The sequence below is a fragment of the Balaenoptera physalus genome, assembly GCF_965194825.1.
Source record: "Balaenoptera physalus genome assembly, chromosome: 4".
Taxonomy (NCBI): Eukaryota; Metazoa; Chordata; class Mammalia; order Artiodactyla; family Balaenopteridae; genus Balaenoptera; species Balaenoptera physalus.
In genome coordinates this window covers 39,134,005-39,160,489 of record NC_138891.1, presented here as the reverse complement: position 1 = coordinate 39,160,489, position 26,485 = coordinate 39,134,005, and the positions used below count along the sequence as shown (strand labels likewise).

General features: G+C 42.0%; 3 long non-coding RNA genes and 1 pseudogene across 5 annotated transcripts in view; 2 read left to right on the top strand and 2 right to left on the bottom strand.

Moving 5' to 3' along the window:
- LOC309659751 overlaps window positions 1–26,485 on the bottom strand; it is a 701,522-nt gene that overhangs the window by 88,849 nt on the left and 586,188 nt on the right. The window lies entirely within an intron of this gene.
- LOC309659755 overlaps window positions 1–26,485 on the top strand; it is a 353,034-nt gene that overhangs the window by 181,245 nt on the left and 145,304 nt on the right. The window lies entirely within an intron of this gene.
- On the bottom strand, window positions 2,542–11,160 carry LOC309659731. 2 transcript variants are annotated; one of them, XR_014262919.1, is made up of 5 exons: window positions 10,595–11,160; window positions 9,330–9,639; window positions 7,899–8,113; window positions 4,495–4,579; window positions 2,542–2,679 (listed from the first exon to the last, which is right to left on the bottom strand). It is a non-coding gene; the product is annotated as an uncharacterized lncRNA (long non-coding RNA). The 2 variants fall into 2 exon arrangements; XR_014262920.1 differs by having other exon boundaries at window positions 9,450–9,639; window positions 10,595–11,135.
- Window positions 24,234–25,232, top strand: LOC309659716 (zinc finger protein 576 pseudogene; annotated as a pseudogene). Its single transcript has one exon. The product of its transcript is annotated as a zinc finger protein 576 pseudogene (transcript).

The window sequence follows — 26,485 nt, the reverse complement described above, 5'->3', positions numbered from 1 at the left end:
CATTAGGTTGTAAACTGGTCATGACAGTGGTAACCATCAGTCCCAAAAGATTTTTTAAAAATCTTTTCTCCTTTAGTCTGGCAAGGAACTGAGGCAGTAACACTGAAAAGCCCACAGGTAGACTTATATAACACAAATGCTTGTGGGTTGCTAAGTAAGTAGCCCAGCACATGCTTTTCTGTTTAAGTTAGAGGTTAGGGTGCCATAAACCTTGAAGCTTGTCAAGATTAAGCAGCACTGGGCAGAACGATGTGCTGTGAGCGCCAGCCTCCAGTTATTGGGTCCAACCACATTTTAGTGAAATGAGATTGCCTAGTTGGAGTTTCATTTGTGGGCTTGTAAGTGAAGGGTGCATAGCAGATGCTATGATTAAGATTTCATTTCCTGGTTGATGCCACCACAGTGATCACAGCACTAGGAGGGGAAGCTCATATTTGCTGGTAGAGTTAAAGAGTGGGTAGTTCTGAGTTTGATACAAAGATTAAAAACAAAAAGAAACCGCCACCACCACTGCAACAAAAACTCACCCAGGTTCATTAAGGAAACCGGCTTTTACATTTTTAAAATGAAACCCTTATATTAGTGTCTTCCTACCCTGTGTGAAGACACCAACTTTTCCCCTCCCATTCATTCTTTCATTCATACATTTATTGAATTTTAGATGTCGAGGATTTCGAGTGAACAAAACAGCAAAATCCTTACTCTCATGGAGAGAGAAAAACAATTTTTAACAAAGAAACAAATATGTCAGGTTATGATGAGCACTCTAAAGAAGGCCAAAGTAAAGTAAAGGAGGCAGAGGTGGGAGGGGAAGCTTTCTTACAGAGGTTGGGGAAGGCCTCTCTGAAGGTGTGAGATTTAAGCAGAGGCCTGATGGAGGAAGGGAACGAATCCTGTGGATATTTGGGGGAAGAGCTTTCCTGGCAGAGGAATGATAAAGTAAGAGGAGTTAAGGTGGGGTCATCTTTGGTATATTGAAGAACAGCAAGGAGGCCAGTGTAGCTGACCTGGAATGGGCAGAGGGGCGCAAGTCAGAGAAAGTGTGGTTACAGAGGAGGAGATGGCACCTTTGGGAGGTTTTGAGCAGACGGGTGACATGATCTTTCTTATATTTTAAAATGTTCCTTCTGGCCGTCATATGTGGTTAAGGGGGGAAGATTAAGGGTGGAGCTGAATAGGAGGTGATTGTAATAATCTAGCTGAGAGATGATGGCAGCCGGGAGTCTGTGATTTGGTGGAGGTGGTAAAGTGTGGTTGGATTCTGGATATATCTCAGAGGGAGAGCTGGCAGAGTTTGCTGATGAATTAGATGTGGGTGCATGAGAAAGAAAGGAGGCAAGGATGTTGCTGGCTGTTTAGCCTAAGCCTCTGGCCAAATGTAAATGCCATTTATTGAGATGGAGAAGGTGAAGAAGAGCAACATTTTTGGGGGTGCATGTTGTCTGGTTTCAGATATGTGAAGTGTGAGATGCTTCATAGACTTCCAAGCAAAGATGTGGAGTAGGAAGTTAGAAAAGGGAGTCTGGAATTCAAGGGAGAGTTTGAGGCTAGAGGTATTGATTAGGGGGGCTGCCAGCATGAAGAGGGGTGTTTCAAGTCATAGGACCAGATAAGGTCAGCGAGGAAGTGAGTGAGGATAGAGAAGTCCAAGGCTTTTGCTGCTGGCACTCTGACATTACAGGTTAAGGAGATGAGGAGGACCCAGTGGCGGGACCTGAGAAGAGCTCTGAGTGCAGTAGAAAAATCAAGAGAGAAACGTGTCTCAGAAGCCAAGGGAAGATGTTTAAGGGGGAGGAGGTGGTCCAGTGTGTTGCTGGGAGTGAGAGAAACACCGATAAAGCCCCATTGAATTTGGCAACGTGGAGGTCATGGTGGAGGTCGCCTGGCAAAAGCAGTTTCATTGTGGAGGAGAGGAGGGGGCTTACTGAAGTAGTTTCAAGAAAGCATGAGAGGAAAGTGGAAGGAGAAGATGTGGAGACAGTGGGTACGGATGGCTCTTTTCAAGAAGACTTGCTGTAAAGCAAAGGAGACACATTGGGTAGTAGGTGAAAGAGTTTTGAGGTTAAGGGAAAGCTTTCTTCAACAAATGTTGAGCACCTACTTCAGGCCCATCACCAATTCCGCCCTCATGGCGCCCATAGCGGGGGGAGTGGGCCGAGCAAGTGCCCCTGCCATGAAGACTCAGAGTGTAAGTGCTGTGCAAGGGGCAGGCCCAAGAGGTTGTGCTGGCTACACAGAGGTGCTAGAGGGGTCCGCCCAGACAGGCCAGGGAAGGTTTCCCGGAGGAGGTGATGTCTGAGCCACGCCAGGGAGGATGCCTCGTCTTTAAGAAGGGTATAAGTCCTCTCGAGTGAACACATCCACTAAATTTAGCCTTTTGGGGCTTCTGGCCACAACCAGATAGTAATTAAAGTCTTGCTTATCGGTCAGTGCTACTTCCGTTTTGCTCCATGCTGCTAAAAAAGCGGCCTCTGCAAGCCCACGTAGCCTCTCCCCTTGTCACTTCCACTTTATACTTTTACACTTGACACATTCGGATAGGTCAAACCTGAGCTGATTGTAGTTTCCATACACACAATTGCTGTCCCACGTGAGGCCCCCATGTCTTTACACAGTGGCGCCCTCTCTCTGGAATTCTTACTTTTGCTTCTCCTTGCCTTCTCATTCTCTTCCATCGACCTGGTAAACACAAATGGAAACTCTTACCAAACTTTCTAGCAACTGGCCTGAAGATATTCGCACCTGATTACTGTTATTGGTAGATTCTATTTACTGAGCACCTGTAAGTATCTGTCAAATACATTCTCCTGCATTGCCTTTTGTAAGGGCCTTCCTCTAAATTCCTGCGTTGCTAAGGCTGAGGAGGGGATAAGTTGACTTTGCAGGGAGGCCAAGTCTGGAAATATCCCTTTTCTCTCTTCCCCTGTCTCCTTCCACTCTTCCCTTCCCACTCAGACCACAGGCCATTTGCACAGGACCCACGAGTCCAGGCTTTACGACGCATGACACCACTTACTCCCAAAAGTCTCTCTCTTGCTTTATATAAAGTCCCCTCCCCTGGGTGCCTCAGGGCACTAGGTGGGAGGTTGGGACCCAAAGAGCCAACGATCTAATGGATGTTCTGACTACTAGGCAGACGGGTTTTGGCAAATGCAGGCCTGAGCAGAGCTCATACTAGGAAGTTGAAGGCGATGATCGGGAGAGACCAGATGGGAAAGCCAAGTCTAAAGGACAAGAAGCAGGACTGTGGGTGTGAGGGGGAGCAGGTAGGGACGCAGCAACTATCCTGGGGACATTTTCTCAAACCCTGGTGGGGTGTTTGCAGCTCCACATTAATGGTTCTGAGGGTGTTGGGTGGTTGAGAGAAAGGCATCTGATAAATTCATCCCCAGTAGAGTCTAACTAGCTCGTTATAGCTTAACTGTATGAACTCTCCTAGGGCAATCTTTTAAAAGAAAGTGCCTGAAGAGGGAAAAGGAAGCACTCACAGTGGTGGAATGTCAGGCAGTGGGGTGACAGCCTGGGAGCAACAATATTCGTGGGAGAATGAGATTGACAGGGTGACCTCCTCAAGATCCCCCAAATGGGACCAGATAGACATTTGCAGTGGCAGACAGACGAGAAGAGCTATGACTATCTTAGTTGAGGTTACTGCTGTGACATTGCAGAGGGCCATGGAAAGGTGCTGGAGTGGGAGCCTGAGCTGTCCCTCCCCCATGCCCAGTATCAGGACACACATATCACAGCCCAGCTTCCTGGCTTCCTCCATTCAAGTCCAGTTTAGGATTTGAGTAAAGTGGATTGCCTGGGCTCTAGGAGGCCTACCCACTTATTGTGGTGTGACATCTGGAAAATCACTCAAGTGGGCTTCCTGCCCTCATTCATTAGGATGGATGAATTGCCCGCCGCCGTCTCACAGGCAATTGACCATCAAATGAAACACCATGTCAGGTCAGTTTGTAAGATGTAGAGTTTTACGTAAATGTAAGAAGTTTACCCTTCTACTGAATTATGAACTCTTTGAGGCAGGAATCCTGTCTTATACCTCACTATATTCCAAGCCCATCATACGATGCCTAGCCGTGGAGGCTCCCTTTGGTGGAATGGGCAGCTGGACGAATCCAGGGACTGCTGGCTGGCTGTGTGGGGCAGCCCTGAGCAGGGAATCCTGCCACCCCTTGTCTGATTGACAGCGATTCATCCTCTCTCTTCCCCTCTCACTGCTTACAGTTTCATGATTTCCCCGTTTAAAGTGCCATTTTGGAAATCTGTTCTCTGCCAGAGAATACATCAAGGTGACTCTGCTGGTGGTACCCTCCTACCCTCAAAGGCTCATTATTTAAATTATTGCTCACTAGGAGCCGTCTTATTTCCCCCGGCAGCTGGGAGGTGCGATGTCATTTTCAGGTCTCTCAAAGCACCTTGGGAATGATGCTAAGTCAGGTTGCTCCCATTGACGTGGCAGCAAAGGGAATGTGGGGAGGAGGTACCCACCGTCACATAAAGTGGGTGACAAGAGAGAGGGTCAGACGTCCTCACCGTGGGCTCTACCCCGGACAAAGCCTCTTTATCGGACTGCCTGAAAAAAAAGAAAGCCAGAGGGAAGCTGGTTATTATCCTGTAATGTGGTGAGCCCTAACTGACAGGGCTGGACCAGCCTGGCTTCTTTTGGGTTAAAGTATCGGGAATAAGAGGTCACAGGCAAGGTGGGAAGGAGAGAAGCAGAGAAAATCTGTCTGTGGTTTAAAAAAAAAAAGAAAGAAAGAAAAGTTCCTGCTTTTCTTTCCCGTGTGAGAAAAACTATTTAAACTGGCACAAAATATATTTAAGAAGCATATTCTTAGAGTTACTTAGAAAACTACCCTGTATATTCTGGCAGCAGCAAAATGTATCCTTAATAGAATTCATATGGGGCCTTCAATGATCGCGATGTTTGGAGAGGAGCCAGATAGTAAGTAATTTAAACATCACAGGAAATTAAATTTTGGAATTCAATTTTGCATAAAGTTTTCTGTAATGAAAATGTCACACATAAATTATGAAGTCTGATTATATTCCTTTTTGACTTTTTAATAAAATAATAGAGGTACTTGACAGTCTAGAACAAATGCATATTTTATGTGAATAGTATTGCGTTCAACCAACGTCCTCTGGAAATAATGGAACAGATGTTAACACTGCTCTATCAGCTATCAGGTGCTCTGTTAAACAGCCCCAAACACAAGTATTTATTAAAAAATGCTAACGGCGCTGTCTTTTAGGGTTATCTAATTGTAGGCTTAAAATGTAGATGGTTAATGTAATTAATTATACATGTAGAATTATATAGTTGGGCTATAATTTATTATATGTATGCATACATAAATTATATAATATTCTGTTGTAAATTAATTTAATACGGGCACATGGAATGACTTCTTGAAAATATTAAATAGTTCATAATGTGGTTATAAATCAAAACTAATCTGAATTTCCACTTAATTTTGAATTTTGAGAAGGAGGATGTTTTAACTCACTGTAGGGGACTTTGGGGGTGCTGATTGTGTTTTAGATTAAATCCACAGCCTGTAATTATTTTTAATAATATTCAACTAAAAAAAAATGCCCCAAATAAAAAGCCTGAACACTCTTAATTTGTTTAAGGCCAAGCAGCATTTTTCTTCAAAGGGTAAAATATAATGAACGTTTATTTTAAAAATTGACCTACTTCATCATAACTCCAAGGCCCTAAGCAAGTCTTTAGTCAGGCTCACAATGAACTCTTGCTAAATGCAGAGATCATGACCTTGCCCTCTTTTGGGGGTGAGAAGCTTTGCCTGTGGATGTCCTGTTAAATATTTCCCTCTTTGAATCCTGTTATGACTTCATCTACATACTTTGTGTTGGGGGGATGGGTCTGCACATATTTTAAATTTTAAAAGAGCACAACAAAAGTTTCTCACTTAATCAGAGTCACACAAAAATGTGGGCCAGGCTATTTGTCCAGGAGCTTGTATCTTCTTTTGGAAAGTAGGTCATGTGAGTTCATAGTGGTAGGAGGATGCAGAAGATGATTTCCAAGGCAGTTTCTTTAGACATGGGTACCTTTTTGTTTTTATCTGCTTTTTTAAGAGAACAATGACTAGGGTGACCAACCTGTCCCAATTTACCTGGGACTCTCCTAGTTTTAGCACTAAAGGTCCCGTGTCCTGGGAACCCTCTAAGTCCCGAGTGAACGAAGGTAGTTGGTCACTCTAACTAGGACCCACAAAAACTTACAAACCAATATTTTTTTTTGAGGTATAATTTTTTTTTATTGGAGTAAAATAGTTTTACCATGTCGTGTTAGTTTCTGCTGTACAATGAAGTGAATCAGCTGTATGTATACCTATGTCCCCTCCCTCTTGGACCTCCCTCCCTCCCTCCCCCCCACGATCATGTCTAAAATAGATAGCTAGTGGGAACCTGCTGTATAAAACAGGGAGCTCAGCTCAGTGCTCTATGACAAACCAATATTTTAAAAAGATGTAGGTACAAAGCGTATGCTGTCCCCACAAAGGTGGCATGAAGAGACAGAAGGTGCCTATGTCCATTGAGGCTGGGCTTCTGTCCCTTGATTGTCTCACCACGTGCCAGGGGACTGGCCAGTCCCTTGACAACTTCAGTACTTAAATTTTATAGGCTGGCCCAAGGTTGATCAGGCTCTAGTGACACGGATGGAGGAAGCTTCCTCAGTCACTAAATGGAAGGGAGCCCCTGCTGTTTTGTACAAGACTTTATGTGAGCAGGTAATGAGTTTTTGTTGAGCTGAGTCACTGAGATGTGGGGTTTGGTCTGTTGTGGCAACGTGTGCCATTATAGAACTTCTTGTCTTGAAGTGGGGTGCTGCCATTAGAAAAACCTAAAATGTATGGCATCGTCTTAGTCATCGGGGATGAGCTGGGCGGAAACTAACATTAAAGCTGGAAAGATGATGATCCCTGATACGTCGTGGCAAAATATTCAAGTAAACTATTGCTCCTAATAACGAGGCAGGCGGATCACTTACCTAATAAACTTGCAGTGCTATCAGAGAGAGTGAAAAACAGGACTTTAGCGTTGGGTGATATTATTGGCTGTGTTTGGCAAGATAATACAAGAAAGAGATACGCTAAGGAGCGAAATAATCAGTTTATAAAGCAGAAGAGAAGAGGTACAGAGTTCAAAATTCGGGGCCTAGAAATTTGGAAGAGTTGACTGTTTCTAGAACCCGACTGTAAGCGGTGGTATTTAACAAGAATTTGCAGTGGCTGGGGGTGGGCGCGGGGGAAGCCTCTCCGTTGATTCATATGCCTCCAGGAAAACATTGTTCAAGACGTGGTTTTCCCATCCACGCCCAATAGCCTGATGTCAGTAGCCATCATGAAGGGTGAGAGAAGGAGGCATGGAGGTAAGGAAGCAAAGAAATAAAATAGATCTGAGAACCACTTGTGGAAAAGTCCTTTGAGTGTGCCTATTGTCCAATGAAGTGAACAGCAAAGAGAGTTTTTGGGCAGCTACGTAACTAAAGCAACCATAAAACGGTATCTGAATATTTAGAACTTAAAACAACCCTGGGACCCCTAATAGTCAATGAGTAGGAAGCAAGTTGAGAAAGCTGAATAGCCCCGCAGGAGTCCAAATTCCTCAAAGCTTACTTCAGATGTGGCCAGAGAATAAGGGAAAAGAATCTTCTAGAGGACGAATCTAAGAGCCATAGAGAACAATGAAAAATGGAGCTTCTTGTCAGAGAGCAGAATCATAGCCTAACCAAGGAAACTCCCATCCCCAGGGTAGGAGGTCTTCCCAGTCTGCTGGGCTGGATTCCAGAATTGCTACAGCTCAGTGGCTGCTGTGTTTGCCCCATTCTTCTCTTTCCAAATGGAAGTATTTATACATACCTTAGTGGGTGGGTGTGTGCGCACATGAGTATATGTGGAGAGGGAATAGATAATTTGTCTTTTGTAAAATCAGGACTCCAGAGGTTGAAAAGTCACATGTAACTGAATCTGATGGAGAGACAACTGGACATCACCCAGAAAGATGAACTTTGAGTTGAATGCAGCTGCTGGATGGAACTTTGGCTTGTCTCCTTTGTGGAGGAGTTAAGTGTATTCTGTGTGGGAAGAAGGAAACAAAGAAATACTTGGTGATGAGAAGGGTGGATTGTAGCAGATTTAGTAAACGATGATCAAATATTCCATGTGCTTACTTATATTTCCCAGGCTCTCTGCAGGTAGATTGGGCGTGTGATTAGTGGCCTTCCACTTAGTGTAAATGGCCTATTTCTGAAGGTAGCCGTTCTCATTCTTTTCACATGGATTCTTATTTATGTACTTTTACTTCAAGCAATATGTCCTAAGTTGCCTGTACATATCCTGCTTGGAACTTGCATCACTCCTATTCACCATCAATAGATATTACTTTGATCTTGCCATGATAAAGTTGCCCGGGAGTTTGGGACAAAAGCTTAGTTTACGTATATCCAATGTTGGGCAGGCTTCTCCCCAAATCTATGTGTCCCGGAAACAAGTTTTTACATCCTTGCCATTTTTGGAATCAACTAGAAACACCATATACGAATGTGAGAGATTTCATTACCTCCAGAGCACTGTCTATTTTAAGTCTTCACCATATTTATCAAGTGGAAAACTTGGTCTCAGCGAGCGTTGCAGAGAAAGTGATTGGCCAGAATGAATCACAAGTTTTCAGTTTTGAACCGCTTCTCCAAAATATTACCCTAAGGATTTCAGAAATTTTATTTCTTGGCCTGGAAAGAAGATGACTCATTCAACCAGAATCTTTTCTTGAGTAAAAAAAAGTCACAGGAGAGACTATTGTTGATGTGGTGGCCAAAAGGAAGACCCTTATCCAGTAATTGCTTCCTGATCTCAAGCCTGGAATTCTAATTCTACTGACATCTCTGGTTGTCGAGAATACCAGCAGCATTGCTAATGCAGTTGGCCTTATCTGAAGATGCGCATTCCTTTCCACTAAACTGCCTTCCATAGACACACATGTAAAACTGTCTCTATTTATGGATCATAGCAGATGGGACTAGCGGTTTCTCTTCCTCTGATCTGCTAATTCCAATGAGCTACCATCTTTACTCTTTGCTCAGCTGCTAAGAGAAGCCAGGTTTTTGTGACTCCAAGGGACAGCGCTAGGAGGAATGGCAGCCAGAGCAGGCTTTTGGAATAGTGCTGCCGTCCTAAGATGGAGACTGGTGTCAAGAGTTCAGGTCTGCTCTGTGACGGTGATGTTTTTCTCATGATTCTGGGAGGTAGGGATTTTCTTCCTGGGGTTATTGAGCACAGCCCTAATGTCTTTACCTGTGGTGCTGCTCCCGGGTGATGAGTTCTGACTGGAGAGGGTTGGTGGTGGGAAGGGACAGCCTTTGGGCATAGATAGCTTAGATTCTTCAGACATGAGCTGTATCATTCCACACTTACCGTGCAGATGCAAGAAAAAGCCATTACAGGAGATTTTCATCGTCTGAGTGTTCAGTATCTGTTTCCTTAGTTTCCGAGTGAAAGTTATTGTATCATAAAACACAAAGAGTGACCCCCTATAAAATTAGGTCCCACTAACATCAGCGTGCTTGTCTGCTGGCTCCTGCTGGGCTTCTGAGGTGGCAAACATCTGACAATAAAATACAAACACAAGGGAAATTGATTGCAGGGGGAAATGGGAAATTTTGTAAAATGTGCAAGATTTCATGAAATTGAGAAAAGTGATGTTGAACTACTTCAATCACATGTAAAGGCATTGACAAATGAGGATTGGTCAGGGTTAAAATTTTAAAAATCAAGAGGATTGGCTTCACCATAGACATTCAAAGGAGCATGATTGAACTCTCGATTTTTTTCTTGGAAAAATTTCTGAAGCTCTTGGGTTTATTTGTGAAAATGACCTTTCTTAGGATCTTCTGGGCATGTATAAAGAGAAGATTGCTGTTATTTTGCTCTTACTTGACTGAAAAAGTTATATGAAATCCAAACGACCCAAAAAATACTTGATATATTCTTTGTTCCTTCTAAGAGTTAGCAACTAGTTGCAATTATGATCTACATCTACACTTCGTTAAATATAGCATAAAACTTATTTTCATAATTTTAGTTTCATTTCTTTTTCAGGTTAAATTATAGTAGAAGCTTTTGTTCTCCATTACTTATTATGTCCTTATTTTAAGGGGACTTAAAATTTTTTCAGGTACCAATTAACCTCAGAGAAGGAGGGACTCCTGTATATGTAGTAATGGAATAAAAATTATTTAATTTCACTTTTATTAAAAACAAATTAAATCGTAAACAGGGAATAATACAATACCAAATATATATAAATGAAATGTTATATTGATATAAATTATATGTGTGTGTATATATATATATATATACACACTTATATATGTTCTGTATATATAAAACATTCCTGAGTTCAAAAGATATGCTCTTTTAAAAAAAAATTTAATTATATTTACCAGGTTGTTTTCACCTTAGATTGTCCCTTTTCAGGGGCTTCTTGCCCTCAGGTTTATTGTCAGCTGATAATCAATGTCTCAGTGTTTAAATAATCCCCTATTTACTTATCCACTTACCTGGAGCCGTTTACTTGAATTTATCTGCTCTGATTCGTTCCTATTTTTCTGGAACTGATCCTCTTGGTCCTGAATTTTGGAGCAAATTCCCTGTGCTGGTTTTCTGTAAGGTGAAGCAGTAGAAGACTTAAGTTATAAGCCAAAACCCTCCTTACTGGGTTTGTGAAAATCATTTAATTGGATAAAACCTTAGTTTCATAGTCTCTAAAATGGAGTTAACACCATCCTTTATCTCCCTTAAATGGGATGATGCCCATGTTTGGGAAAGCACTGTGTACAGCGTAAAATGGAGCTAGCATTGAAAGAGCCTCTCTTAGGAGCTGTGTGGGGCTGAGTGTATTTACAGACCTTCTCTCATGTGGTCAAGTGCTGGTTCAGTTATTATTATAATTATGCAGCGTGACTGTCCTAATAGTCTTTGATTATTGTGAAGCAAATGCCCTGCTCTAGTTCTCTGACCCTCACAGTGGAGACCTCCAATCCCATTATGTCTTCCCGAGTTGTTTCTAATAGACTTACTCAAGCTGTCCCAGGGTGAGCAACTCAGTGTAACCCTGTGACCTGGGGACACAGCCTGCCCAAAGGGAGACCACCCAGTAACTCAGACTTCAGATTGCCAGCCCAGCAGTGTGAGTGCTCACTCTGTCTCACCAGCCCCAACTTCCAGCAAATTAAGAAAATCAGTCAATTCCACCTTTGTAATACCTCTTGAATCCATTTCCACCCCTCCCCTCCTTTGTTATTGGTCTATTTCAGGTGGCTGTTAAGTCTCACCCAGACACCCTTTGTGGGTCTCACTAGCAGGCCTCCTCAGAGGCTGGAAGGCCCCCTGCTGGTGGGTGGGCGCTGGTGCTCCTGCACCTAAAGGCGGCTGGAGAAGCAGCAAGGCTATATATTGAATCTTAAAAAAAAAAAACAAAAAAACAAAAAACGGTTCTGAAGAACCTAGGGGCGGGACAGGAATAAAGACGCAGACATAGAGAATGGACTTGAGGACACGGGGAGGGGGAAGGGTAAGCTGGGATGAAGTGAGAAAGTGGCATGGACATATATACACTACCAAATGTAAAATAGATAGCTAGTGGGAAGCAGCCGCATAGCACAGGGAGATCAGCTCAGTGCTTTGTGACAACCCAGAGGGGTGGGATAGGTAGGGTGGGAGGGAGATGCAAGAGGGAGGGGATATGGGGATATATGTATATGTATAGCTGATTCACTTTGTTATACAGCAGAAACTAACACAACATTGTAAAGCAATTATACTCCAACAAAGATGTTAAAAAAAAAAAAAAAAGAATTCCTTGGGGGTTCAGGTCTCAGAATCCACTTTAACTTCGACTGACTTCTGCAGCCTTATCTCTATTGGTTATGTCAAGGGGTTGACTTGGTGGCATGGGTTGAGGGGTTTTAGTTTCCTCATAATTTCCATCAGAATCCACTAGACCTACCCCAAAAAGATATAATCCCAGTTTGCCATGCGAATACAGCTTTAAGCCCTAACACCCCTCCCAATGAGACGCTCATTCTTGAGGTCCCTGCAAGGTAGGGATTCCAGAGCCATGCCATCTAGTCCTGCACCTGGATTTGCTGGGCATCCTCAGTGCCCAATTTGACCTACTCTGCTTGCTGGATCCAGCTCTGCTGCTTGCTTTCCCTCCCCTGACTGCCTGTTCCTAGGTCTTGATCTCATTCATCTTTCAGACTTCTGAATTCTTCACTTACCCGTGGCTTGCCCTGAGCTCCAGACCTCCCCAATTCACCCTCAGCTGAAGGGAAAAGGGGTTTGCTGTGGAACTGAGAGTAAAAAGTGAAGTTCAAAGAAAGTTGATTTAAAATGATTTTGACCATTTTACATCATGACCAATTAAACACACATACATATGTACACATACATAATTACTGAAACCAATGTTCACAAAAACAATACTTACCACCAGCACATGTGAGGCACTGTGATATTCTCTATTCAGTTCTGTTTCATTTTTTTTTTTTTAAAGTCACCGCTCCTGACCCACCAACTGTTCCTGATCATTTGAAGGAGCTTAATTTGCTGTTTGAAAATGCTGTTCTAAGGAAAGCTTTGTGGGAAAAGTGCAACTGAACTTATTTATAAAAGTGAATGAAATTTATTAGAATTTCAGTTGTTTGTGAGTTGCCTCCTCTTCTTTTACCTAATATGGGTGAATTGGGAAGGAGAGTCTCATTGTATCTCCTTTGGAAGCATGTGTCTAAAGTAGAACAATTTTAGGAAGTGCTTATTTTTCAATCAAAGGATTTAGAGTACATGCACCAGGCATGTTGTCTCCATTATCTGTAATCAGGGATTAAGAAACACACCATAATTGCTGTGGTTATTCTACCATCTCCATGAGCAGTTCTCCTGGAACTGTCAGTTTTATTGTTGGGAAGTTTAAGATGAGAGTGCAGATTGCTATTAGAGCCCTTAGCTTTAGGTTAGAAGAGTTAGAAGAAGCAAGAAAGCTCTCAGCCTGGGATGGGATCTTCATGGAAATCTGACAGCCATAGCTGATGGCACTGAGGATTCAGGGGAAGGGCTGTACTTACAAAGAACCTGTGTCCCAGGGGTCTTCAACATGGCATAGTGTGAAATTGCCTAGAAAGACTTTATATTAATTTATTTTTAACTTTTTATTATGTAGACTTTCAAACCGTGAAAGTAGAAAGTAAAACACAATGGACCCCCATGTTCTCATCACTCAACTTCAACTGTTGTCAACTCATGGCCAATCTTGTTTCTTCTATACCTTACCCGCTCCCTGCACCTGCCTCATTATTTTGAAGTAAATCCCAGACATAATAACATTTCATTTATAAATATTTCAGTTTGAATCTCTAAAAGACAAGGATTTCACTTTGAAAACAAAACCTCAATACTGTCACCACACAGGGAGCTTTGGAGAATTCCAAATGCTTGGACCCTAGACCAAGTAAGTCAAAACATCTGGGGGTGGGACCCAGGCATTGGTAGCGTCACAAAAAGCCCCCAGGTGATTCTAATGGTGTCAGCATGCTTGGTTAGGAGGCAGAAATTGAGTGGTCAGGGCTAAGGACTCTTGTGGAGGGTGGTCATAAATAGGAAACATCTGTAACAGACGCCTCCACCAGGCCGAGGGTCACACCTCCTTGTCTTTCTGACCATCCTCACCCCGAGCAAACCACGTCACTTCAGTCCTCAGCTCCCTGTAGGTGACCCCCAATATCAATATCTCCTAATCTTGACCAAACTTCTGGACTCCAATCTCAGATATCTCATCACTTGCCATAAGCCATTTCCATTATCATGTCCTATCATACTAACATACACGGTTTACTTAATATGCTTACAACAGACTTTTCCCTCTTTTCCCAAACCAGCTCCCAGCTCCATTTCTGTCATCAGGATGGGCAGAGCTACCCCTCACAGACAGACCATGCTCCTGAGAGAATTAGGGGAGGAGCCCAAAATGCCTCCAAGAAGATCCACTGTTGTTAAAAATTCAATGCCAAGGGGAGCATCCGCCCTTCCCCCTTCCTCTGCTCCTGCATCTCTTTTGGAAAGCAGCCAATCCTCTCTCTGATCCCTTCTCAAGGCCAAAGAAATGCCAATTCAGCATTGAGAGTCATCAGGAAGTGATTGAGAGGCTGGCAAAATCCCAGATCTCATATTTGGGACAGAACAGTGTGAGGGAGGTCTTTTTACTTCTCACAGAGAGATGTCAAGACATTGTCTTCCTCAAATAGCAAACATGAAAAAGGAATGGACATGTGGATTTGGATGCAGCTCCTGGACTAATGTGATTTGGTCATCACTGCTCACTTTTTGATAAGGAGAATCATTCCTGAGCACCTCCTCTGAACTTCTTAAGACAAGAAAATCCCAGCAATTTCCATTTTTTACCACAACCACTCTTACATTCCAAACTAATAAATCTTAGTAGGAGGAGAGGGTGTAATTGTAAAGAAAAAAATCAAAAGCCTCTAGACTAATTTTTTTTTTCATAAAAGAGCAAAGAAAATTATGTGCTCAGCCTCTCAGTTTTATTTGGGATTTATTGGAGTCTGTAAAAGCCCAGATAAAGCTGGAAACTAAAATTACTTAGGTTATGGAGCTTGTTAAAAAATAGTTATCATGGAAAATCTAGGAAACTGGGGTGTGCCATATAGTCAACCCTTCCCTCTTGAGGAAGCTTCTAGAACCCAGAGTTGTGTTCTAGAATTTGGCCCACATAGGTTGGTTAGGTGAGTATTGAGGAGAGGGGAGTCCACCCCAGCACAAACATTATAAATGTGGAGTCTGATGGTCGGTATACTTCATCTTCTCTCTGATGCCTTCCCACCTCTGCCATTATTCTAGGCCTCTATCTCGCTACTCTTTGTTCCCTACAGCTCTTACCTCATGGTTAACTAAGCTCTTCAAAGCATTAGCCAAGAATAGCTTAATATATTTTCTCTCCCATTCAATAATTCAAACTTCAAAAAATTGCTCTTTAGAGAATTTTCTGTGGTTAGGGGAGACATTTTGAGACAGGCATTCCTCACATAAAGGCTACTGTTGGGCAACTCATTCTCCTGCTACTGTTGATAAATAATTACTATCAAAGTGCTTCCTTACTGGAGTAATAAACCGCGTGGGGGCAAGGATAGTGCTCGCCTTTATGTCTCCAGGACACAGCACAGTGCAGGGCACAGAAAGTGTGTCAAAGAGGGGACTGCAGGAAGGTTTCAGGGTCAAGGAAAGGTGGAGCTAGGAAGCCGTTTGGAACCCACCTCACACCCCTCGCACCATGAGAACCCTGAAGACAGAACAGGTAAAGGGAACTGACATTTCTTGACACCACCACGTGAACTATTCCACTCACATATTTCTTTGTTACGTCATTTTATACTCCTAATATGGTTTTATGGGTAAAATTTTTATCCCCGCTACATACCATGAAACCAAGCCTCATGGAGGATAGGTAAATTACCCAAGGTCATGCAGCTGTCAGGTGTCAGAGCTGAGATTTGAACCCAGACCTTTATAATTCTAGAGCACATGCTCACCTGGTCTCACCCACCTGTCTCCTGGGAAAATGCTTGGAGATAAGTAATTATTCAGGCCCAAGATTGCAGAGTTCATTAGGGGCAGAGCCAGGGCCGGCCTTATACCTGACATTGCCTGACTCCAATCCAGTTTGGGGACATTGATTGGTTGTCAATGAAATAACCTTTTAGGATTCCATGCTTGTCTCCATTATATTAGTACATTTCAAACACTGGTCCAGACAGTAATAGTACATCAGTACAAGAGCTACCAAAGGAGGCCTTGTTCCTTGGCCTCTCTCTTCTGCTGCCATGAGAATGGGCCCACATTTCTGATCACCTGAGGTTGTCTTCTGTTGAGGGGCCTTTCCCACTGACTAGCATATCTCCGCTCGTTGCTCCTTCTTCGGCCTCTTCTGCTGAGTTAGCAGCTGTCCTGGAAGAACAACTGTGCTATTGAAGAGCCTTCGCAAAATCCTTGACATAAGTTGAGAATGGTTTCCAAAAGATGATGGTCATTATGGTTTTGTTTCTTTGTACATGTTCCATATAAATGTGGCCTGGCTTCCTAAGGGACTAGCCATCCGATCACGTTAGCATTCAGCTTAGTGGTTACTGTTAGGTCCCCATTACCTACAGAGTAAAGCCCAAGCCCTAAACAGGACACGCTTCTCTCACCCTGCCTCCCTGGCTTTATTCCCTTCTGCTCTCTGCCATGTATTCCTTGCTTTATCCATAAGGAACTTCCCCAAATTTCCAGGTCCTTCCATGACTATATACACCATTCCTCCTTTCTCTGATGGGTAAATTTTTCAAAACCTAGCTCAAGTTCATCACCTTTGTAGTGCCTTTCTCAACTCCTATAAGGCAGTACTCATGACCTTTGGACTCTTCATAGAATACTTTGCACAAATCTCCCTGACACGGGAAGCAGCAGGGTACCATACTTAGGAGCACCTATCTTGCATTCAAATCGTGGCTCTGCCTCCTTTTAGCTATATGAACTTGATGAAGTTATTCAACTTTTTAAGTCTCAGTTTCATTATTTAAAAAACAGGGATAATAATAATACTACCTCATGGGGTCATTGTGAGGATAATGTTGATGATACTGTAAGATGTTCAGGGCCATGCCTGGTACATACTAGGTGCTCAATGAACCACACTCACACTGTGACTTAGCCTGGTTTTTGTTCCTACCTGCCTGTGTCCTCTAATAGACAACGAGCTCCCAGAAGCCAGGGAGTTGAGTCTTTTTCTTCTTTGGGTCTCCCCCCGCTACATGATAGGACGGCTGGCCACATGAGTGAGTGACCAACGCAGTTGATAGGACCCTTTGCTCAGAAAGGTCCTGTGCTTGAGGTTTAAGGCTCTGCAATCACTGGCTTGAAATTCTTAACAATTTTATCTTTGGATTTGTAATTTGTCCTAGAGTTTGTGTAAATGAAGGGCAATGGACAATGGAGAGTGTGTCGGGGGCTTGGAGCTCACGTTGCCTCCCTGCCTCTTCAGGTTGGCTTCTTAGTTGCCTGTTCCTGCCCTCTGGTGCCCTGCCTCACCTAGCCTCCCCTTGCCTACCTGCCCGAAGCCTGCTGCTTCCTTCCCCTGGGGAGTGATGACCAGGTCACGTTGCTGAGATGGGGGAATGCTCACGTTTCACTGTCACTCTGAGCCCCGTTGGGGGCCTGGGTGTGGGTGTGGGGAGGGTTCACGTTGGCTGTGTGTCCCATGGTATCTCTGTGGGGCAGGGTAGTGGCCATCCCTTCCCCAGGCCGGCAGCTCCCCATGGTGCATTGGGTGAGTGGCTCAGTAGGAGCCTCTCGAGATCCTACTACTAATCCTCCCTGGATCCTTAGTGCATCCAGGGCACAGGTTGCTGTCCCTTGGAGGGAGGGGTGTCCATCCACTGTGGATTGAGGTGGCTGGCCCACAGGAAGGGGAGATTGACTTCGTTGTCCTGGACGAGGTCCCATATGTCCATTTTGCACTGGGCCTGCAAATTTTGTAGCCAGCCCTGCTTGTAGATACTCAACAAAATATGCTTATTCGACTGCAAGGTGAGAGGTCAGATAGGGCAGAGTGAAGGTCGGAGAAGCCAGTATCTGCAAAAACTGGGCTTTTCATTAAAGATCACAAGCTAGAAAGACAGCTGGGAGCTGGAAATCCCACAGTCCAACCTAGAAGGGCATGTGCTTTCCCATGTTCAAACACAGAGCTCACTTTCCCCTTCTTAATTCAGTTATACTCACTTTTTCCCTCCACTCAGATCTATTCCAAGACCCAAAAAAATATCTTCTGTTTTTCTTTTGCCAGGATGAGACAAGGATCTACATTTGGGAGATGGCGAAGTAGTGATAAAATCTCATTAGAAAGGGTTCCTTATCGTGAATATAATCGCTATGCTCAGACACGTTAAGTGCTTTCTCTTTAGCAGTCACTATTCATAATGAAAAAGCTACAGATGATAAATTCTCGGCAGTTTTCAACACAGTCTTTGCAGAGAATTTCTCACGGTGAGAGGACAGAGGGACTCTGGCTGAGTGTTTTACAGATCTCTCAGTATGTTTCCAGCAGCATCTCTAAGTCCTCCATCTTCCCCAAACACCCATAAATATCCCAGTCCCTAATTACTGTGCCAGGAAAGTTCACTTAACTGCTATCATTCCTTCCCATATGTTACAAGACTTGAAAAAAAAGAGGATTGAGGTAAACTTGGCTATATAATATCAACAAATATTTATTGAGACCCAGTGCACTCCAGACTTCTCTTATGTGCTAATTCATTTCTGGAAAGAGAGAGAGGGTTAGGGGGTGGGGCAGAGGGAGGGAGAGAGGGAGAGAGACCAGACGTCAATTTGATATCATCTCCAGTGCATGCAGACGAAGAATATGATTTATAGCAAAACACTAATTAAAATGAAATCATTGAAAAATATTTTGGAGCCCAGTGGAATTCTTTATAACAGAGTGTGATCTATAGCAGACAATTAGAAGCATACATCAAGTCATCCAACCTTCTGGAAAGGCAGGGAAAAAAAGGTCAAAATGAGGGAGAAACAGACCTATGCAGAGGCTGTTTTGCAAGATCCAGAGTGAAGTTCCACATCCAAGAGCCCTTTTGATAATGCTGAGTAAGCCTGCGGTTCCATCTAGAAGATTCTCCAGCTGGTAGTTTTCTACCTTCTTCCTCAGGTCTCTGCCAGCCTGAGGCCGCTGACTCTCATTCTGCCCTCCATCCTCTTTTCTTCCTCCCCCCTTCCTCCTTTAAAACCAGGGATGGCGTGTGAAATGCTAAATGTGCCCTGTACGTCCAGGCACAGCGATGGTTCATGTGCTGCTTGTTTTAACATTAATTTATCAAAACACAAACAACAAAATTGCAATGTTAATATAAAGTATATATTCGGTCCTTAAAAAAAAAAAGTGCCTAGTGAAAATACACAAAACAAACCCGGTCAGCACTCAAACTGCTTTGAAAATAAAGTGGGATTTGTTTGCAAGGATTTAAATGGGTAAATGATTTGAATTTCTCCACCCCTAGGTGAATGATTTAGATGGCCTTGACCCCAGTCTGACTGCAGGGATTAATGTGGGATAATGATTGCTGAGGCTATCATTGCAGCCGGCATCATTAATTATCCTTATTGATTGTAGCTTTCAAAGATAAAGCATTATGCTGACTGGAAAATACCCTCTTCCTGCAAGGTCAAGGCTAAAATAGGGAAGCTAAATAATTGCATTAACAAACAAAGAAATAAAAATAACCTCTCAGAGCATTGTGTAATTAAGATCCAATTACAACGTTTGTTCTTGTTTACAAAATGACAAAGCTCTTCTTGTCAAGTCATTTTCCCGAAAATTGCTTCAGTACATGATAATTGCATTATAGCAGGTAACCCGAAAGGAGCACGGAAAGGGGGATCAGTTTCCTTGGATAGCTGCCAAGGTTCTTGCTGTCTGACTCACCTACGAAAGTGTGAGAGCCCCGAGGGACTTGTCTAAAAATACTAATGATATGTTAAATGAAGGGGGTTAGATGGAGGAAGTAATAATTGGGCCTCAAATCCTATTATATTTCTTTGGGATAGTGTAATGGAGCTTAGAGATAGCCCAAGGATGTTATCACCCACGTCTTCTTTTACCCCCCTCCCTCTGGCCGCATCATTTTCATTGCTGCGAAAATCTTGGCTCTAAAGCCCTATTAGGTTGTAAATTTCTCTGGTGAAAGGGATCAGTATTACAGCTTCTCTGCTATTGATCAGATTTTGGACTCTTAAAAAAAAAAAAAGAAGCTTTTAAGTGTAAAACCCAAAGCTACATGTGATTTTCTATGTGGAAATATTTCAAACAAATGCTTAGGCTTTTCTTCTGCTACATGTTTGGAAGCAGCACATATTAAGACCTGATTAGAAAAGGGGTGGTGGGCTCTGGGAACCGGGAGCTGGTGCAGGAGTTGGGCATTCTCTCTTTAGCTGTGGGACTGAGGACCTCTGCCAGCATTTGGCCTTTTGGGACTTAGTTCCTCCATCTGACAAAGTGGGAATCATGATTATAATCTCTCCTTAGGGTGAATTGAAAACTAAGGACATAACAACAATTCTCTCTGTAAATTGTTTCTTATATAGTGGGATTCTTGAATAGAGGTTATTGTCATAAGAGAGGGTGATGCTTTATACCTCCCTCATTTTATAAAAAATAAATAAATAAAGCAGGAGATGGTCACCATTCACTATCAGGCAGTGGGGTGGGCACAGCCATGATCATTTTAGTTATTTTATTTAATTCTCACAACCACTCTTGTGAAAGATACTACTATTATTATCATTTTATAAACAGGGAAACTGAAGCTCAGAGAGGCTAAGTAATTTTTCCAATGACACACACTGGAAGTGATGGAGTAAAGATTTGAACTCAGGTGCCAACTAACTATAAAATCTGTGTTCTGTCTGATCAATACAGTTCCAGGGAAAGACTGAACTTCCAGGCTTGCACCTCTACTACTGGAACCTAGTCTCCTTTTTTCACCTTCACCTACCACCTCATGCACCCTACTTAATACAGAAGTGAAAGATGGATACATTCTTGTTATAAAAGTTCATATAGTACGTAAGCTCACAGAACAAACTGTAGAAGCCCCCTGTCTTGGAAGCCCCCAACTCTTAGATCCCTATATATAGCAACTGTTAAGTTTAGTGTGCATTTTTTATACCCTTCTCTCTGCATACGTAGATGCATACACATTATTTTTTATTCTACATATACAGGATTTTAAATTTTTTTCTGCAACTTGTCTCTTTTCTTTAAGAGTATTCCTAAGAGAGATTTCAAGCAGTGTTTACAAATCCATCTATTTCTTTATAATGACTTTGCAGACTTCCAGTGTAGGAATGTATCATAATTTATATAACCTGCCTCTTACTTTGGGGCATTTAAGTTGTTTCCAATTGTATAATTACAGTCAGTGCTGCAGTGAACATCTGTGTACATCTACCTCTGTGGACACATGAACATTTTCCTAGGTTGTATGTCTAGAAGTCAAATTTCTGGGGCAGAGGATATGCATATTGTAAATTTTGATAGATAATAGAAAATTCCCAATCAAAAAGACTGTACCAATCAACACTACCATAGAATGTGTATATTATATAATGTGTCAGTTTTCCTCCATGCTCACAAACACAGGATATTATTAGTTTTTTATTTTTTCTGTCAGTTTTTTGATAACAAATTATTTCTTATTATGCTTATAATTTGCATTTTCATAGTGAGGTAAAATAGTTTTTATATGTTAATTGGCCATTTGTTTATCTTTTTGTGAAGTAACTATTCATATCCTTTGATCATTTTCCTATTCGATTACTTAATAGACATTTGTCTTTTTTTTTGATCATTGAAATATCTAAGCACCCTGGCCTGGCCAATTGGTTGCCCTTGCCTAAATCACTGAAGCTTGCAAAACCATGAGGACAGTTGATTTATAATCCATGGCAGCTCTGGTAGTAACAGTAATCATGTCCTCACCAGACTGTTTCTGTGGTGGGAGCTTGGCCTGTTTATTGCTGTCTAACCTCCCTTTGTTCCTGCGTAAGTCCCAAGCTTTCCATTGATAGGATGGGGTATCTGATGGCCTTCCCCCAAATTCTTTTTGCTTAATGTTAGCCAGAGATGATTTCTGTTGATTGCAAAAAAAAAGACTCCAGAAGTTATAGTAATCAACAAGAGAGTAGGTTAGAGTCAAAAGACTTTCAAGGAGATGAGGAGGATCTGGAATTGGTTATGTATCGTGAATGGGGCTAAAGGCAACAAAAATCCTACTGGTATTCAAAGATTTGAACTGGGCAGTCCCTGGTAAGGGAAGGTAAGATTATTATTATGTAAAATTATTTAAATTATTGCTTGTGGTGACCTGGAATGAAGTGTCTATTGAGGAGAGACAGTGTCTATTGAGGGTCTTTTGCCCCCCCCTGTAAATTACACTATTAAAATCCAATTCCGTGTATGTAATGGACAGCTGACCGAACAACATAACCACTATGATGCAGCTAGGATAGCGCTGCAGCTACAATTGTGTGTATTTTTTTATTGTCTTGTCTCAAATTTGTACATCCTGTATAAAATATGAATGTCTTTCAAACTATGAATATTTCCTGTATAATATACGAATGCTTCTGAGAAAAAATGCTAATTAGTTAAGAAGTCTGTTGAAAGGATACCAAATAATGGTTTAACTGGACAACCTTAACATTAACATAGAGAAAAATCTTTTGCTACATTTTAGTGATCCACCAAGAATGAGAAAATATTATATAGTCAGATTATAACATTCTTGTCCACTTTATTCTTTGTGCCTGGTTACAAATTTCTTTTTAACCTCAGTAAAAACATGCATCTTAAATGGGGGAAAATGTGGAAAACCATTTTGTTATTGTTATAAGACAGTATGAAAGGGCATTCAAGGTTGTGAGTAGGATCATTGCTCTAGAGTGCTGGGCAGCTTGGAGAAAAAAATAACAAGTTTAAGTCCCGAAATTTTTGACACAAAGCATTGAATTGAAATAGGAGGACTTAACTAGAATTAGGCTAAAAGAGTCTTTTATCTCTTAAAATCCCAGGACTGATATAGCTCAATATCAAATCAAGGTTTGATCCTGTGAGCTCCAAAATTACCCTATCAGTTGAATTCATAGCTTCCTTGAGTTTTTTATGTGAAAGTTAAGTAGTCGATCAAGAAAAAGTGAAAGTTAGAGAGCTGAAATAGTTATATACAGGAGGTTTCAGAAGAGTTGGGAGTAGGCTGAGCTCCCAACTCCCACTAAATCTCCCTTGCTCTCCAGATTAAACAGCCCCTCCTTCATGGTCAGATGAGGCTATTATAACATTTTTACCTGAAGAAGACACCTTGTAAAAGGATGCCAACACTCATCATACCCTTTTCCATCCATTGTCTCCATACACATAATTAGGTTAGGTGCCAGAATGTGGCTTGGGGCCAATCACAAAATCAAAGATTAAGAGTAGGGGAACTTAAAGCCCCCAAAATAAGTTTTTTCACTGCTGTCTGTATAGTTTATAGTTTATGGTGAATTGCATTTTTGTTGGGAATACACTGGGGAGAGTGTATGTTTGTAGAGCGTGTATATGTTAGATTTTAGTATATAACACTTCGCTAAAGAGATCGTATCAATCTGAAATTCACACCAGGAATGTATGAGAGTTTCACCTGCTCCATATCCTTACCAACACTTGGCATTGTCAGTTTTTTCAGATTTTAGTCATTCTGGTGGATATGTAGTGATCTCAGTGAGGTTTTAGTTTGCGTTTCCCTGATGATTGATGAGACTGAACACTCTTTCATATGTTTATTTTCCATTTGAATATTCTCTTATGTGAAATATCTTACATGAGTCACATGGTCTAAATTTCTTGATTATTTTTTCTGTTAGATCTTTTAAAATGTAGATCTGTAGGAATTATTTACATAATCTGGATATGAGTTCTTTGTTACATATATGTACTGAAAAGATCTTCTTCCACTTTTTAGCTTCCTCTTTACTCAGTAGTGTCTTTTGATGAATGTTGCTTATCTTAACTTTGTTTATGGCATCTTTGCACAGAAACTTAAAATTTTTAGGAACTCATAACTATATTTTTTATGATTTGTAAATTTTGTATATTGTGTAAGAAGGCCTTTACTGCCTCAAGATTTAAAAGCTCTTCTTTTATACTTTAATTCTTAGTAGTAATTTTTAAGTAATACCTTTGTCTCTATACTCCCTTTTGTACTTGTAATGCCCTGTTTGTAATAAAACAAATTCTATGTATCCATGGACCTGTTTTAAGACTCTTTATTCCACTGAACTATGCCTATTTCTGCATCAATATAATACTCTTTTAATTACTATAGCCCCCCCAATATATTTTGATATCTAGTAGGGCAAATACCACCACATTGTTCTTTTTCAAACATTCTTGACTTTTATCTTTATATTAAGATAAAATAAAAAATCAGCTTGTCAGGTTCCATAAAATTTTACTGTTGGGATTTTGATTGGGATCACATTAAATGTATAGATTAATTTGAAGAGAGAATTTATACTTTAAAAATATTGGAGGGGAGGGAGCCGAGGGCAGTGCTTGGGGCAGCGGGTCACAGCGGCTGAAAGCGCGCGTGGGAAGCGGGGGCTCTAGGTGCAATAAGAGTTTCGGGATGTCAGAGAAAGATGTCTCCCGGAAGGAGGCAGGCTAAAGCGTGGGTACCACTACCTGCCTCAAGACAGAGGGGTCTCAGTCACCATGGAGGACCGGCACCCCAAAGGGGCCATGGAGCAGCAGGATTCGTCCAAGGAGAGACGTCCCCAAAGTCCGGGAGGTGACATCTGCCACTTGGGGGCCCTGCAGTGCACCCGCTGCCTCATCACCTTCGCAGACTCCAAGTTCCAGGAGCGTCACATGAAGCGGGAGCACGCAGCGGACTTCGTGGCCCAGAAGCTGCAGGGGGTCCTCTTCATCTGCTTCACGTGCGCCCGCTCCTTCCCCTCCTCCAAGGCGCTGATCACCCACCAGCGCAGCCACGGTCCAGCGGCCAGGCCCTCCCAGCCGGCTGTGCCCACCACCACCCCACCCACCTTCCCCTGTCCTGACTGTGGCAAGACCTTTGGGCAGGCCGCTTCTCTGAGGCGGCATCGCCAGGCGCACGAGGCCCACCCCCTTCCTGGCCCCTTCGCCTGCACTGAGTGCGGGCAGGACTTTGCCCAGGAAGCAGGGCTGCATCAGCACTACATCCGGCATGCCCGGGGGGAGCTCTGAGTGTTGGTCCAGCCCTCCCTAGGGCAGTGGAAGCTCTGTGGCTGGTGGGACCCCCGTCTGATATGGGATGGGAGCCTTGGAGGGATTTACTTTCCTCCCTAGAAAGGCAAAGAACTCCTGATCAATAGGACCCAGAAGACGCTCATTTAGAGCTTCCGTCTTTGGAAGACACAAAAGCCTTCAGGGAAACAGTAAAATCAAACAATAGTGAGATCTTTTGTTTAAAAAAATGAAATTAACAAGAAAGAGGGAAATTTGTTATTTGTATCTTCCTCGTTCCCAATTAAATAGTTTGAAATCACAAAAAAAAAAAAAAAATATTGGAACATTCCTTTTGGTAACTAGGTATGTTTCTCCAATTAATAAAATATTCTCTTATTGTCTTTAATAGAGTTTGTAAGTTTTCTCTTTGAGTATTTTCACTACTTGGACATTTTATGCTAGGGTACTTTATCACATACAACTGGCTGCTATTGATAATGGTATCTTCCATTATATTTTCTAAAGTACATTTAACTACTGTGTAGGAATTATTTCCATATGCTAATTTTGTGTCTGGCCACCTTAAATACCTCTCTCACTAATACCAATAACTTACATTTGCTTTTCTTTGATTTAATATGCATCGTTTGAATCTGTTGCAGCATCAACCAATTTTAGTATTTTTGATGATGTGTGATAATGAACATTTGATTTAAAATATTCTGGAAGAAAAATAGACCTAAACTAAGAGCAACTATTGCTCCCTCAACTGCTGATTTGTCAAAGAGCAGTGCTACATTTGTAGTAGATGCCAGATGCAAACTTCCTGGATTCTCACTGGATGTGGTACACTTTGTTAATTGGATGTGGAGCAGCTTCACACATCACCAATCATCAATCATCTGCACCTCACATTTGAGGACTACTAGATAAGGAGAGGCACAATTTGTATCTATTTTGCAATTATTCTTTGTTCTGGAAAAAAATTTTTTTACATTATTTATTGCTGTTCTTCCTTTCCCGAATTAGCACAGGTTACTGTGGTTACCTGTATTTTCTATAGATCCCTAAATTCCCACTATTCATTCAGCTTGTACTGTATGTCACTGAGGATGTAGGAACTAAGGATGTAGAATTAAAGAACACTCGGTCCTTTTCTTCAAGGAGCTTATTGTCTAGTCAGGAAGTCTCACAAGTAGCGAATGACTGTGACTCAGAATTCCTGAGTGTAAACCATGATTAAACGGTATAATTATACCAGTAATGGGAAATTCAAATCAGGGCTTGAATTTTAGATATAATGCTACTGAGAATTTGAAATATATCCAGAAAACATTTGTTATTCCTCATCGCTTCTGACTTGTGAATACTGATTGGATCACAGAATTTTAAATTTGAAAGGGATAATTAGAGATCACCTAGTTCATTTTACAGATGAAGAAAGAGGGGCCCAGAGAGGCCATGTGCTTTGGCCAAGAGAGTAATCTGTGTAAATGCTGGGATGTGAAATTACATCTCACCAGTCTCTTCATCCAGAACATCTTTCATTATAACACATGTAATTTACTCTTCCGCAAATCAT